The sequence below is a fragment of the Macaca nemestrina genome, chromosome 16 (assembly GCF_043159975.1).
Source record: "Macaca nemestrina isolate mMacNem1 chromosome 16, mMacNem.hap1, whole genome shotgun sequence".
In the NCBI taxonomy this organism is placed as follows: Eukaryota; Metazoa; Chordata; class Mammalia; order Primates; family Cercopithecidae; genus Macaca; species Macaca nemestrina.
Window position 1 is genome coordinate 84172144 of NC_092140.1, and position 13614 is coordinate 84185757.

At 38.8% G+C, this 13614-nt stretch overlaps 1 protein-coding gene across 28 annotated transcripts in view; it reads left to right on the forward strand.

Moving 5' to 3' along the window:
* Positions 1-13614, forward strand: part of LOC105491720 (epithelial stromal interaction 1) — a 307766-nt gene that overhangs the window by 280715 nt on the left and 13437 nt on the right. Inside the window, exon 16 of one of the 28 annotated variants that reach the window (XM_071081424.1) lies at positions 6575-7048. The exons of the other annotated variants lie outside the window; for them this stretch is intronic. The gene's annotated coding sequence lies outside the window, so the exon portion shown is untranslated. Of the gene's footprint in view, positions 1-6574; positions 7049-13614 lie in introns of those variants that run through there. 28 annotated transcript variants of the gene reach the window in all.

Consider the following 13614-nt stretch of genomic DNA (forward strand, 5'->3'; position numbering starts at 1 on the left):
CTTCAATTCTTCCAGATGTTATTGTAGACAAATATCTGGACAAGAAGGATTCCATATTCACGCATAGAGATCCCAGATCAGCAGCCTTCCTTTCAGGATTTGGTTCTAACAGTGGTCTCTCCCTACCTATGGTGTTGCTATTATTATTTACTTATGCAAGCCCAAGGGCAAGTCCAGGCTTATTAACCTGGGAACATTAAATGAGCATTAATGTTCATGCAACTAATAGGCTAATTTGCTCCTAGTGGTGAATTTAACATAATGTCCACTCCCAGATTAACATTTGAATCGGAAAAGTTGATATTCCTAATTCCAATTATTATCCAGAATATTCTAGAGCTATTTTATGAACTTAGTATAGAAAATAATAACAATAACAGCTATCATTATTGAGTGCCTACAGTACGATATATCCAAGTGGTAAAGCCAGCATCTGAACCCAGGTTTGTTCACCAAAACCTCCCGACTCACCACGCTGACTCAGGAAGTACTACTCCAAGAAAGTTTTGAACAAAGTTAAGAGTGAAATTATGCAACTATTGACCAAAACTTACAACCTTCACTACAAATGATCCCAATGCCTCAGGACTGTGGTTTGCCAATGAGTGGCTCATGGAAGAGGGTATAGTTGGGACCCTAGGATTTTAGAATACCTACGTATTGGGTTTTTTCAATATTAGCAAATGGGTAGACTGATAACAAAGAGTAGGATTATTGAGAACTTATCTAGAGGAAAACTATGTGGTTTTTAGATGGAGAATACAAATCTGACTAATTCTTTGTTTTTTTTCTGAAGGAATAAATAAGGAAGGGGATTGTATTAACTGCTGAATGTAAATTATTTAGTCTAAAAAGAAAAGTTGAGAATCTTTCACCCCCAGTGCAATTAAAAAGGAGTCATCGGCTGGGCACAGTGGCTCACGCCTATAATCCCACCACTTTGGGAGGCCGAGGTGGGCGGATCACCTGAGGTCTGGAGTTCAAGACAGCCTGGCTAACATGGTGAAACCCTATCTCTACTAAAAAATACAAAAAATTAGCTGGGCACAGTGGTGGGCGCCTGTAATCCTAGCTACTTGGGAGGCTGAGGCAGGAGAATCGCTTGAACCTGGGAGGTGGTGGTTTCAGTGAGCTGAGATCATGCCATTGCACTCCAGCCTGGACAACAAGAGCAAAACTAAAAAAAAAAAAAGCCATCATCACTGATTTGGAAAAAAAAAAAAGTTTTGTCTGGGAGGATTGATTTGGAGAAGAAGTTAAGAGCACAAAAAGTTGGATGTAATAATGTTAAGGATAGAGCTTGCCAAGACACAGGAAGTAGTACCCATTTTATTTAACATATCTATAAATTATCCAAATGAGGAAGTGGCAAGATATTATCATCACTGCAAACAATATTAGACCTTCCTGAGAGCTAAATATTGCATCAACAAAGATGAATTGGAATGAAATGTTGTGAAGATTCCATAAAACCAGGTACATGGAAGCAAAGGTAGTATGTGAGCTGTAATCCATGTATATTAGGAAAGAGTCTAGCAGCCCTGTCCACTACTTCCTGGGGACATTTGTTTGACCTGTTCCAACAGCCCTGCCCCGCAAAGTGGTATACATCACCAGAAAGATCAATGGAAGGAAAAACAGACAAAGGAAGTCTTTACCCTCTCCCAACAAGATATAAACCCAGAGAGCATAGGGATGTCCTCTAACCAAGGGAGAGGAGGTGGAACAGGAAACAAGAAGGAAATTCCCATGCCCACTTCCCTGGTACAGGCTTCTAAGGCTAAGTCAACTACAAAAGGGGAAAAGCCTTAAAATGAGTGAGAAATTAAGATTGTGATACTAGACTACTCTAAATACTTAATATCTGAAAGTGATTCAAAAAGGCCTGAGGTCTGCCCAAAATTTTAATGAGGGTCAAAGAAGAACAATTAAATAACACAGGTTTAAAAAGATAGGGCTGAGAAAGAAAAAAGCTGTTCTCTACTTGCACTTTACTGAGTTCAACCTGTTGAATAAATGGGCAATAAGTACAACATCCATCTGTTACATCATCTCATAGCTGTCTGTTTTTCCTTCATAGCTCTTATCTATGCTTGAAATTAAATATTTATATTGTTATCTAATTCATGTTTTCCCCAACCAGATGGTCAATTTTATGAGACCAGAGACTTTGTCTGTTGTCTCTTTTTTGTTAATTGTTGTTTTCCTACAATGTGCTTGACACACAGTTGGCAATGGATAAATATTTGTTAGGGAATTGAATGCGAATTGAAAACTCTATAAAATTCCAGTTATTGGAACTTAAGAAAAACATGACAGAGCTAGAAGAGTTCAGAGATGATGCTTAATTAGATGAGGAGATTTATAAAACACTGTTTAAGGACAGAATAAGAGATTAGGCTTTAGAAATGGGAAATGCCAGTGGACACAGCTATAAGAGACCAGAAAGAGACTGATATGGATAGGGTCGATGTGAACTAGTTAGCCAAATCCCCAAACACAAAAACCAGTACTTACATCTTAAATGTCTTCTTTTGTACTGTATTAATCTAAGAAATGTTTTAGCTAAAAGCATAAATACATTTTTTTAAAGTATAAGATACATTTATCAATAAGAAGTTGGCAGGGGAACTACAATGTTTTAGACCAAATGTTGGAGGTTCTTTGAAAAAAAATCTTACTCTCTCTTAAATTATCTCCTTATCACTATTAGAAAATAGTGCTGAGTTGGGTCATCTTAGGATGCTGATCCCAAACTGTGATTCCTATTTGCTTACGAATTCTAATGGGCAGTGGGAAAGTTGTGGAGTGTTAAATACTTGGTTATCTCTGTGTTTAGAAAAAATGTGAATAGGCCTTTAGCCAATTAATTTGAATAAGCTCTCTAATGGGTAATGTTATTGTAGCAGTTACTGTGTGCAACAAACCACAACAAAACTTAGCTTAGAGCAATCCTAGTATTTATTTTGCTCATGAATCTGCACCCTGCCTGGGCTCAATGAAAATATTTCATTTCTACCCGACTAGGTGTGGGCCAGGGCAGTGAAAAGGCAGTGGGGGCAACTAAAGGCTTGTTCACTCACATGGCTGGTGATTGATGCTGGCTGTTGGCTGGGAACCTCCATTCCTCTACATGTGGGCCTCTTTATGTAGCTTCTCCATATGAACTAGTTTAGGCTTCTTCACAGCCAAGAGGCTGGGTTTCAAGAACAAGCAACTGAGAGAAAGGGAGAAAGAGGGAGAGAGAGAGGAAGCAATGCAAAAGCTGAATCACTGTTATGACCTAGACTCAGAAGTCAAATAGCATTCCTTCAGGCATATTGGTCTGTTGGTTGGAAGAGTCACGAGGCTCTGACTAAATTTGACAAAAAGAGACACAGTCCCAGGACCTTGGAGGGAGGAAAAGTTCGTATGCATATTGGTGCAGCTATCTTTGGGAAACACAGTCTGTTACAGCTTTACTAGAAGAAGAGCCTGTTCTTAAGATTTCCTGTTTATCCATGTAGAGAACTACAAACCAAGTAGAATGGTAAATAGCAATGGATAGAGCTGAGATGTATTGTCCAATATGGTACAAGCCTTGCGCTTCAGTCAATCATTTCAAATATTTACTTATTATTTAGAAATCGGTAAATAACTTTTTGGTAGGTAAATTTTGAAAGTAAATTTTTCACTAAGAATTCTAATTTGAGACAATATAAAAAGCCAGCAAGCATTTGTTTTTTTTAAGTAAATAAAGGCAGAATTTTAGGAAGCTCAAATTATCTCATTAGCATCAGTTAGTAAATCAAATCAGTATAACCTTCCCAAGTCTTGGTATTACACTCTGTGAGTTTTCAGTGCAAAGCAATAGGCCAACATTTACTTTTAATGTTTAACAAAGAAAAATAAAAATTATAACTTACCTTATGCTTCAAACAAAATTAAAACTTATGTTGAGAAAATTCTCAGTCAAAATTAGACTACCCTAACATTTTGAAATGAGGGAAATAGAATAATAATGTTATGAATAATTAGTGTAATATAATGAATAATAATTTAGAATGAAATGGAAAAGATAATAGAAAAACTCCAATGCCCCAACATATTTCTCTCTGCTGTATTTATATCTGTATGCTACTTATGCAAGTTATTACTTCTAGTCATTCTCTCTCTGTCTACACACACACACACACACACACACACACACATAATTTGAATTTTTAAATCTTGGTTTCACACTAGATGTGTGCTCACTCCAGGCTCCTAACACACTGAATGCTGTGGATATTTGATGCATATTGAAAAAATTGAATGACAATGAAGTGAGGTATATTTTGTACATTGTTTATGTCATGTAAACCTTAAGAACTTCGAGTAGTTGGTTGGTTTGAAAGAATCTCTTTTTGGACCAAGCAAAGAGCTTTGCATTGTGGATTTTTCCTCATCTTGCAACTGTAAGAAAGAACATGTATCAGGTGGATGATGCTTGAGGAGGGGAAAGAGTGCTCGCTTTGCTTTATTGCTCACAGATTACTTCAAATTATCCTCACAGGCATCTGCCTCAATTAACATCCAATCTATTACTCTTCTACTTTTATTCTCAAGGAGGAACATCTTTATAGCATGGTTGGTTTTGCTTCTCCCCCCGTAAACAAAACATCTCGCTGAATTGCTTTTCACAAAAGTCACTTTTAGATAGATATTATGTTTTAAGATAAAAGCCTGAGGAACACATTGCTGAGTTTTTTGAAAAAGAAAAACGGTACACAGGGCCCTGAATGTGTCCACACAATACCCAGAGTACTCAAGAGTTAATCACGGGAGTTCCAGTTTTTAATTCATCTGAACTGACTTGAATACCACCTAAGACCTAAGCAACATTAATAAGCCACTTAGCATCTCTGAAACTCAGTTTACTCGTATATAAAATGGGAATAATGCTCCCTGTCTTGCAGGACTGTCACAGGAATTAAGTGACATAGCATGCAAGAGTGACCAGTACTAAATAAGTAATCCATACATACTATTTTGTCACTTTTCCCCAACTTGGTTGCTACATTTTTCTCTCATTATTTTATTTTTTAACATTTCTGTTTTGTTTTTAATGTGATACGTGAAGAGTTTGAAATTACACACACAGGCACACACACAAATCCTTCTCCTTTTTAAAGGAACATTCCTTTCTCCTTCTTTCCTCTTTTCCTTCTTTCTTTTTTCCTCCCTTTCCTTTCCACAGATATTTTCAGTATTTGCTATGAGCCAGCCACCAATTATCCAGTATTGAGCAAAGCAGCAGGTCCCTTTCTTTACACTGCTTAGCATCTATTAGGAGGAAAGAGCATTCGAATAAATAAATAATTAGACTCATCTATCATCACAGCTGAGAAAGAACGGTGTTGAAAGTTCTAGAAGTGACCTTCATACACAGGATGGTCAAGAAAGGCCTTTGTGAGGAGGTGATAAATAGAGAAGTAAAGAAGAGTGTGCCACTTAACCTCCGTTTAGAGATTGCACTCTATTCTCTGCCTTTCTCGACCTTCCTCATGCTGGGGGCGGGGCCCGGATCCTGAAGATCGCGTTCCCTGTGCTCCCTTGACCTCAGGCTTGCTGGTGGGTTCTGACAAAGTGAGACAGCGGCTAAAGATTGAGGGCAGGAGGATAGAGATCAGGGTGTCCCATGATTTGATGTTACACCTGTGTCTGTAGCTGTATCCCTCCCCAAGGCAGCTCCCATTGGAAGAGCCTTCCCCAGGGTTCCGGATCATAATGGGCTCAGACAGTGCCACTTCCTTCCTCTCTTTACTTCTTCAGCCCACAGGTCGATCATGGCTTCGGGGTGTTGCTAGTCTCTGAGTGTCTCACCCTTTGAGAAAGGAGTTGGCAAGGCTGGTTTCACAAGATACAGGTCACAAAGATGCTGCTGATAAAACTGGGTGCAGTAAAGAGGCCAGCCAAAACCAAGATGGTGATGATAGCAATCCCGGTCGCCGTCACTGCTCATTTTATACTAACTATAATATATTCGTGTGCTCAAAGTCACTCCCATCAGCACCATGACAGTTTACAAATGCCACGGCAACACTGGGAAGTTACCCTATATGATCTGAAACGGGGAGGAACCCCCTCAATTCTGGGAATCCCCCACCTTTTTTCCAAAAAATTTATAAATAATCCACCCCTTGTTTAGCATGTGATGAAGAAATCACCATAAAAACACCAACCAGCAGCCTGGGGAGCTGCTCTGCCTGTGGAGTAGCCATCCTTTTATTCCTTTACTTTCTTAATAGACTTGCTTTCGCTTCACTCTGCCAGCTCGCTCTGGAATTCCTTCCGCACAAAGCCAAGAACCTCTATGGCCTCCCCAGCTGAAAGTTCTGGAAGTGACCTTCATAGACAAAATGATCAAGAAAGGCCTTTGTGAGGAGGTGACTGTTAAAACCTAAGTCAGACAATGTCATTGTCCTGCTCAAACCCCTGCAAGTTCTCCAGTTTTGGGGTTCACCCTGTGACGCATTTATTATTTGTCCCTAACCCAGCCCTTGCCTCGGAAGTCTTTTCAACTTGGTCCATGTGGTGTGAATTCTGTTTCTAGCCTAGAACCTGAGTGTTACAAAAAGGAGATCCACGTGAAGGAGTTGGAAGGAGCCGTGCAAGAGAGGAAACAGCATGTGGATGAAGGACCCAATACAGGAAAAGCCTGGAGTGTTTGTGAAGTTAGGAGGGCTATGTGACTGAAGTCCCACTAGTAAGGGGAAAATGGCTTGAGATGATTGTGGAGAGGCAGGCAGGGGCAGACGGTTGGGGCCTTGAGACAACCTAAGAAGCTTGGATTTTACTTTATGAGTGAACTCATGAGTTCTCACTCTTATAAATAAGACAAGTTACTGGCTAATTCGAATTGTTCTTTATTTAACCAGGAGGAAAGAAAGCCAGGAATGAATGAGGAGCTTTTGCTTCTCAAGAGAAGAATGATACATATAGATATATATAACCTTTTTGTTATCATTGTTGTTATTCTTTTCATAAAAGGCTTAATTTAGAATGCATACCTAGAATAAAATGTGGTTTGGGCTATAAAAATACACTTTACTGTTTTGAAATCTTCAAGCACAGTTTTATTTCTATCATGTTGTACTTTATAAAGGTAAGGGATTATTACTGCTGCTCTGATAAGGTCAAAGCATATCTTTTTTTATCAGTGGATTAGCTCCATTTATTTCTTTATTGCTAAGCATAGTCAATTTATTTTAAGCTTACTTCAGTCTAAATGAGTGAATCTGTGTATCCTTCTGTTCCTCTACTTGCCATTGAAACATTATCTATCTAAACCAAAGCAGCATGAAACCAAAGAGACTAAGGAGCAAATCTCTACAGTGGGTCCACATTGTCATTTTTTTCCTACTCATTTCCAAGAGATCTTTACATCTTCTGCTTAAAAGATGCACAAACCAGACCTCTCCCTGAACCACCTGGATGGCTGCAACAATGCTTTTCATCACTGCAAAGTAAACTTTAATTCCAAGCAAAATGTACCCTTTGCCATCCTTCTTTTTCCTCATTGTCCACTTCTGAACTTTCCTCTCAATCTCTCCTTTTTCACACTTGGCTTGAGCCATTCCTGGAGGTTACTGCTCCTGGGAGCTGATTTGGATACCTTCTTACATCAGCACTCCTATCTGATCTAGCACTGTCTTCTCTGTATGGTACCAGATTAATCTACCTACAGCATCTTTTTCCTCACTTCACAATCCCCAAATTTTGCTACTCACAAACCTAAAATGCCTTTTCTTTGTTTACATCAAAAGATCCAAACCTTCCTGCCTGACTTTCAAGACTTTCCTTATCTGCCTCCAAATTTCCTTTGTATCAGGCCAACAACCTTGGAATCATCCTTTAATTCTTTTGTGCTTTCACATCCTACACCCAATCTACTAAGAAAATTTTGTAGACTCTACCCTCAAAATATATATAGAACCCAACCACTTCTTATCACTTCCAAGCTACCACCTGGTCCCAGCTGCCACAATCATCTCTACTGGATGACAGCTTTTTCCTACTATCCCTGCTTTTATCACTGCAGCCCATTCTCCACACTCTAAATCAGAGAATGTCACTGCCCTGCTCAAACCTCTGCAAGTTCTTTATATTTCACTCATATTAAAGCCAAAGTCTCAGGCCAGGCTTGGTGGCTATGACTGTAATCCCAGTACTTTGGGAGGCCAAAGTGGGATGATTGCTTGAGCCCAAGGAGTTCAAGACCAGCATGGGCAACATAAAAACCCTGTCTCTACAAAAAATTTAAAAAATTAGCCAGGCATGGTAGTCCATGCCTGTAGTCCCACCTACTAAGGGGCTGAGGCAGGAGGATTGCTTGAATCCAGGAGTTTGAGGCTGCAGTGAGCTAGGATCATGTCACTGTACTCCATCCTGGGTGAAAGTGAGACCCCATCACACACAAACACAAAAGTGAAAATTTCTAGAATGAACTGCAAGGCTCTACATGATCTGGAGGGTGCCATCCCTTGGCTCCATGCCTTTTGATGCTGTAACCTCATCTCCTACTACTCTTTCTCTCCCCGCCCCCATACATATATCTTCTTGAACACACCAGGCATGCTCCTGCCTTAGAGCCTTTGCACTTGCTATTCTCTCTCCCCGCAACATTTTGCCTCTGAACATGATATGGTTTGGATCTGTGTCCCTACCCAAATCTCATCTCAAATTGTAATCCTCATAATCCCCACATGTCAAGGGACGAGGTGGGAGGTGATTGGATCTCGGGGGTGGTTTCTCCCATGCTGTTCTCATGACAGTGAGTTCTCACAAGATCTGATGGTTTTATAAGGCGGTTTTCCTTGCTGTTGCTCACTTTCTCTTTCCTGCCACCATGTGAAAAAGGTCTTTGCTTTCCCATCTGCCATGATAGTAAGTTTCCTGAGGCCTCCCCAGCCATGCAGAACTGTGAGTCAATTAAACCTCTTTTCTTTCTAAATTACCCAGCCTCAGGCAGTTCTTTATAGAGGTATGAAAACAAACTAATAGAAGACTCCATACAGATAACCCCTTCACCTTCAAGTCTAAGCTCAAATGCAACCTCTTCAATGAAGCCTACCAGGAACACGTGCATCAATCAGGATAGGCAACATTATCCTCTGATAATAACAACCTTCAAAGCTCTGCACCTTAACACAACAAAAATTTATTTCTAGTTCATGTTATACATCTACCTAGGCTGCCAAGGTAGTTCTGCTTGTTCTATTCACTCAGGAACCTAGGCTAATGATGGTTCCATTTCAACATGTACTAGACTATCACCATTCAGAGGAAAGAGGAGCTGCCTTGTCATACCTGGGTCTTACATATGTCTGCACCCAGCAGACACACGTTGCTTCTACATACATCTAACTTATTAAAGCAAGCCATATGGCCGTGCTTAATTTCAAAAGATCAAACGAAAACAACCTACTACCAAGTGCCTGAAAAGAAGAGAATCAGAATGTATCAGTTATCCTGTATTAGTTATCTCTTGTCACAGTAATGGCACATAGCAAATAACTGAGATATCCCAATGGCATTCAACATTAGTGTTTATTGCTCATGCTTCTGGGGCAGTTGGATAGGTGGCTCTGCTGCTTTTGATTGTGCTCACTCACATGTACAGGAGACAGCTTGCATTGGCAAATCCAGGCTCGTCTCATGTGGGATCTCTGCTCTGAGTGGCTCTGAACCTCCACTGGGCTGGGTCAGGTGTGTTCTTACAGTGACTGCAGAGGTACAAGGGAGAGCAAGCAGAAACACACAAGGACTCTTGAGGCCTGGGCTTACTGGCTGAAATAACAAACTGAAAGCTTCTAATTCTCCATCCACCAACTCTGACATTGTCAAGGTTATAATATTTACATTGTTCTTTATAACTATTAAGTGTTCCATGTTCTTTCTATGTATTGGTTCTAAATATTGAAAGAAACAAACAGCATTTACAGTATTATGATAATATCAATGTTTCCATTAGATTGCCATTAGCTGCAAGTAATAGAATATTTAATGTTTAAAAATATATGAAATGCCATTGTTTTGGACTGAGCTTCTGTACTATACCCCAACAGACCTGACCAAACCAAAATGGAGTCACTCATGCTAAATGCCACATAGTTAAACTGAACTTTAAGGAAGCAGACAGATCCAAAAACAAATGAGTTTTCCCTTAAAACAGGAGATTCTAGTCTACCAGAGTCAGCATAATAAGAAAGTCCCCTTACCTTTAACCATTACCAAAAAACAGTAACCTGATGTTAATCAATGAGCTTTTAAAAAAAATTCTTTTGCTCTGTTTCCTTGTTATGACCTTTAAAACCCCACTCTTCTACTATTGCCCAATGTGACCTCTCTTTCTATTTTGTAGAATGGAGGGAGCTCCAATTCATGAATTGCAAATAAAAGCCAATTAGATCTATAACTAAATTTGTTGTAATTTTGTCTTTTGATAGTAGCTAAAAACTCTTAAACACTAAAGTGTTTATTGCCTCACATGATAAATAGACTATGTTAGTTTTTTTGAATTCACAGAATGTTTAGCATTTGAGCTTTTTTGTAAAATAATTCTCATGGCTTTTTCCTCAGAGCTGCAACATAACTATAGGGACTTCAGAGATCATATCCTTATAAAACAACATGCAGAGTAAGAAAGGAACAAGTCATTCCCTATGTCCCTCTTACGGAGTGAGAAAATGTTTTGCTGGAAACCCTCCTAATAGATTTTCACTTTTATCTCATTGGCCAAGATTACACCCCATGCCAGTGCCTACACTAATCATTTGGAAGGAGAACAGAGTTTCCATGATTGGCTTAAACCAATCATCCTTCATTCCCTGGACTGAGGTGAATCCCATGTAATATATCTCTAAACATAACTTGAGTATTGTTGAAAAGAATGAGGGAGAGAATAATTGCTAAGTAGGCAACAGTGTCTATCTTTGCTACCCAACATCTCTACAAAGACTTTGTCCCATAAAGAATTTTCAAAAATGATCAATGCCACACAGAACACACTCAACCACTCCTCAAAGAAGAAGATCCCAAGTCTCATCAGTTGCTGTACTAAACTCCAAGTTATGTAACTCTGGAGTTATGCAGTATTCTCTATTAGAATAACTAAATATGATTTCTTGTGGCCCAGGAACCTATGTCTAAAATAGACAGTTTATTTACCTAAATATACTCAACATGTAACCCAATCCAACAAAGACAGAAAAATCTTAAAACAAATCCTGGAAATACATCAAAACAGAACCTCTTTAAAGCATAAATCACACAGGATCCATAAAACAAAAATACAAGTTAAAAAGCAAAAACAAAAAACAAACAAACAAAAAACCGAGTACAATGGCATCAAAGAGCAAAATGAATGCAACGACACCTCACATTTCAATACTAACGCTGAATGTAAATGGACTAAATGCTCCACTTAAAAGATACAGAACCACAGAATGGGTAAGAACTCATGAACCAACTATCTGTTGCCTTCAGGAGATTCGTCTAACACATAAAGACTCACATAAACTTAAAGTAAAGGGGTGGAAAGAGGCATTTCATACAAATGGACACCAAGAACAAGCAAGGGTAGCTATTCTTATATCACACAAAACGAACTTTAAAGCAATAGCAGTTAAAAGAGGCAAAGAGGGACATAATATAATGGTAAAAGACCTTGTCCAACAGGAAACTATCACAATCCTAAACATATATGCACCTAACACTGGAGCTCCCAAATTTATTTAAAAAATTACTAATAGACCTAAGAAATGAGATAGCAACACAATAATAGTGGGGGACTTCAATGCTCCACTGACAGTACTAGACAGGTCATCAAGACGGAAAGTCAACAAAGAAACAATGGATTTAAACTATACCTTGGAACAAATGAACTTAACAGATATATACAGAATATTTCATACAACAACTGCAGAATACACATTCTATTCAACAGCACATGGAACCTTCTCCATGATAGACCATATGATAGTAATGACCATACTACCATAAGCGATCTACAAATTCAATGCAATCCCCATCAAAATACCACCATCATTCTTCACAGAATTAGAAAAAAAATTCTAAATTCATATAGAACCAAAAAAGAGCCCACATAGCCAAAGCAAGATTTAACAAAAAGAAGAAATCTGGAGGCATCACACTACCTGATTTCAAACTATCCTATAAGGCCATAGTCACCAAAACAGCATGGTACTGGTATAAAAATAGGCACAAAGACCAATGGAACAGAATAGAGAACCCAGAAATAAACCCAAATACTTACAGCCAACTGATCTTCAACAAAGGAAACAAAAACATAAAGTGGGGAAAGGGCACCCTTTTCAAGAAATGACGCTGGGATAATTGGCTAGCTACATGTAGGAGAATGAAACTGGATCCTTATCTCTCACCTGTACAAAAATCAACTCAAGATCAATCAACTTAAACCTAAGATCTGAAACTATAAAAATTCTAGAAGATAACATTGGAAAAACCCTTCTAGACATCGTCTTAGGCAAGGATTTCATGACCAAGAACCCAAAAGCAAATGCAATAAAAAACAAAGATAAATAGCTGGGACCTAATTAAACTAAAAGAGCTTTTGCATGGCAGAAGGAACAGTCAGCAGAGTAAACAGACAACCCACAGAATGGGAGAAAATCTTCACAATCTATACATCTGACAAAGGACTAATATTCAGAATCTACAATGAACTCAAACAAAGCAGTAAGAAAAAACCAATCTCACCAAAAAGTGGGCTAAGGCCATGAATAGACAATTCTCAAAACAAGATAGACAAACGGCCAACAAACGTATGAAAAAATGCTCAACATCACAAATGACCAGGGAAATGCAAATCAAAACCACAATGTGATACCACCTTACTCCTACAAGAATGGCCATAATCAAAACATCAAAAAACAGTAGATGCTGGTGTGGATGCAGTGATCAGGGAACACTTCTACATTGCTGGTGGAAATGTAGACTAGTACAGCCACTGTGGAAAACGGTGTGGAGATTCCTTAAAGACCTAAAGGAAGAACTACCATTTGATCCAGCAATCCCACTACTGGGTATCTACCCAGAGGAAAAGAAGTTATTATATGAAAAAGATACTTACACATGCATGTTTATAGCAGCACAATTTGCAATTGCAAAAACATGGAACCAACCCAAATGCCCATCAATCAATGAGGAGGATAAAGAAACTGTGATATATATATATATGATGGAATACTCTTCGTCTACAAAAAGGAATTAATTAACAGCATTTTCAGTGACCTGGATGAGATTGGAGACTATTATTCTAAATGAAGTAACTCACGAATGAAAAACCAAACATCATGTGTTCTCACTGGTATGTGAGAGCTAAACTATAAGGACACAAAGGCATAAGAATGATACAATGGACTTTGGGGACTTTAGGGGAAGGGTAGGAAGAAGGTGAGGGATAAAAGACTACAAACAGAGTGCAGTGTATACTGCTCAGGTGATGGATGCACCAAAATCTCACAGATCACCACTAAAGAACTTACTCATGTTACCAAATACTACCTGTACCCCAATAACTTATGGGGAAAAAAAGAGGCAGCTGGACAG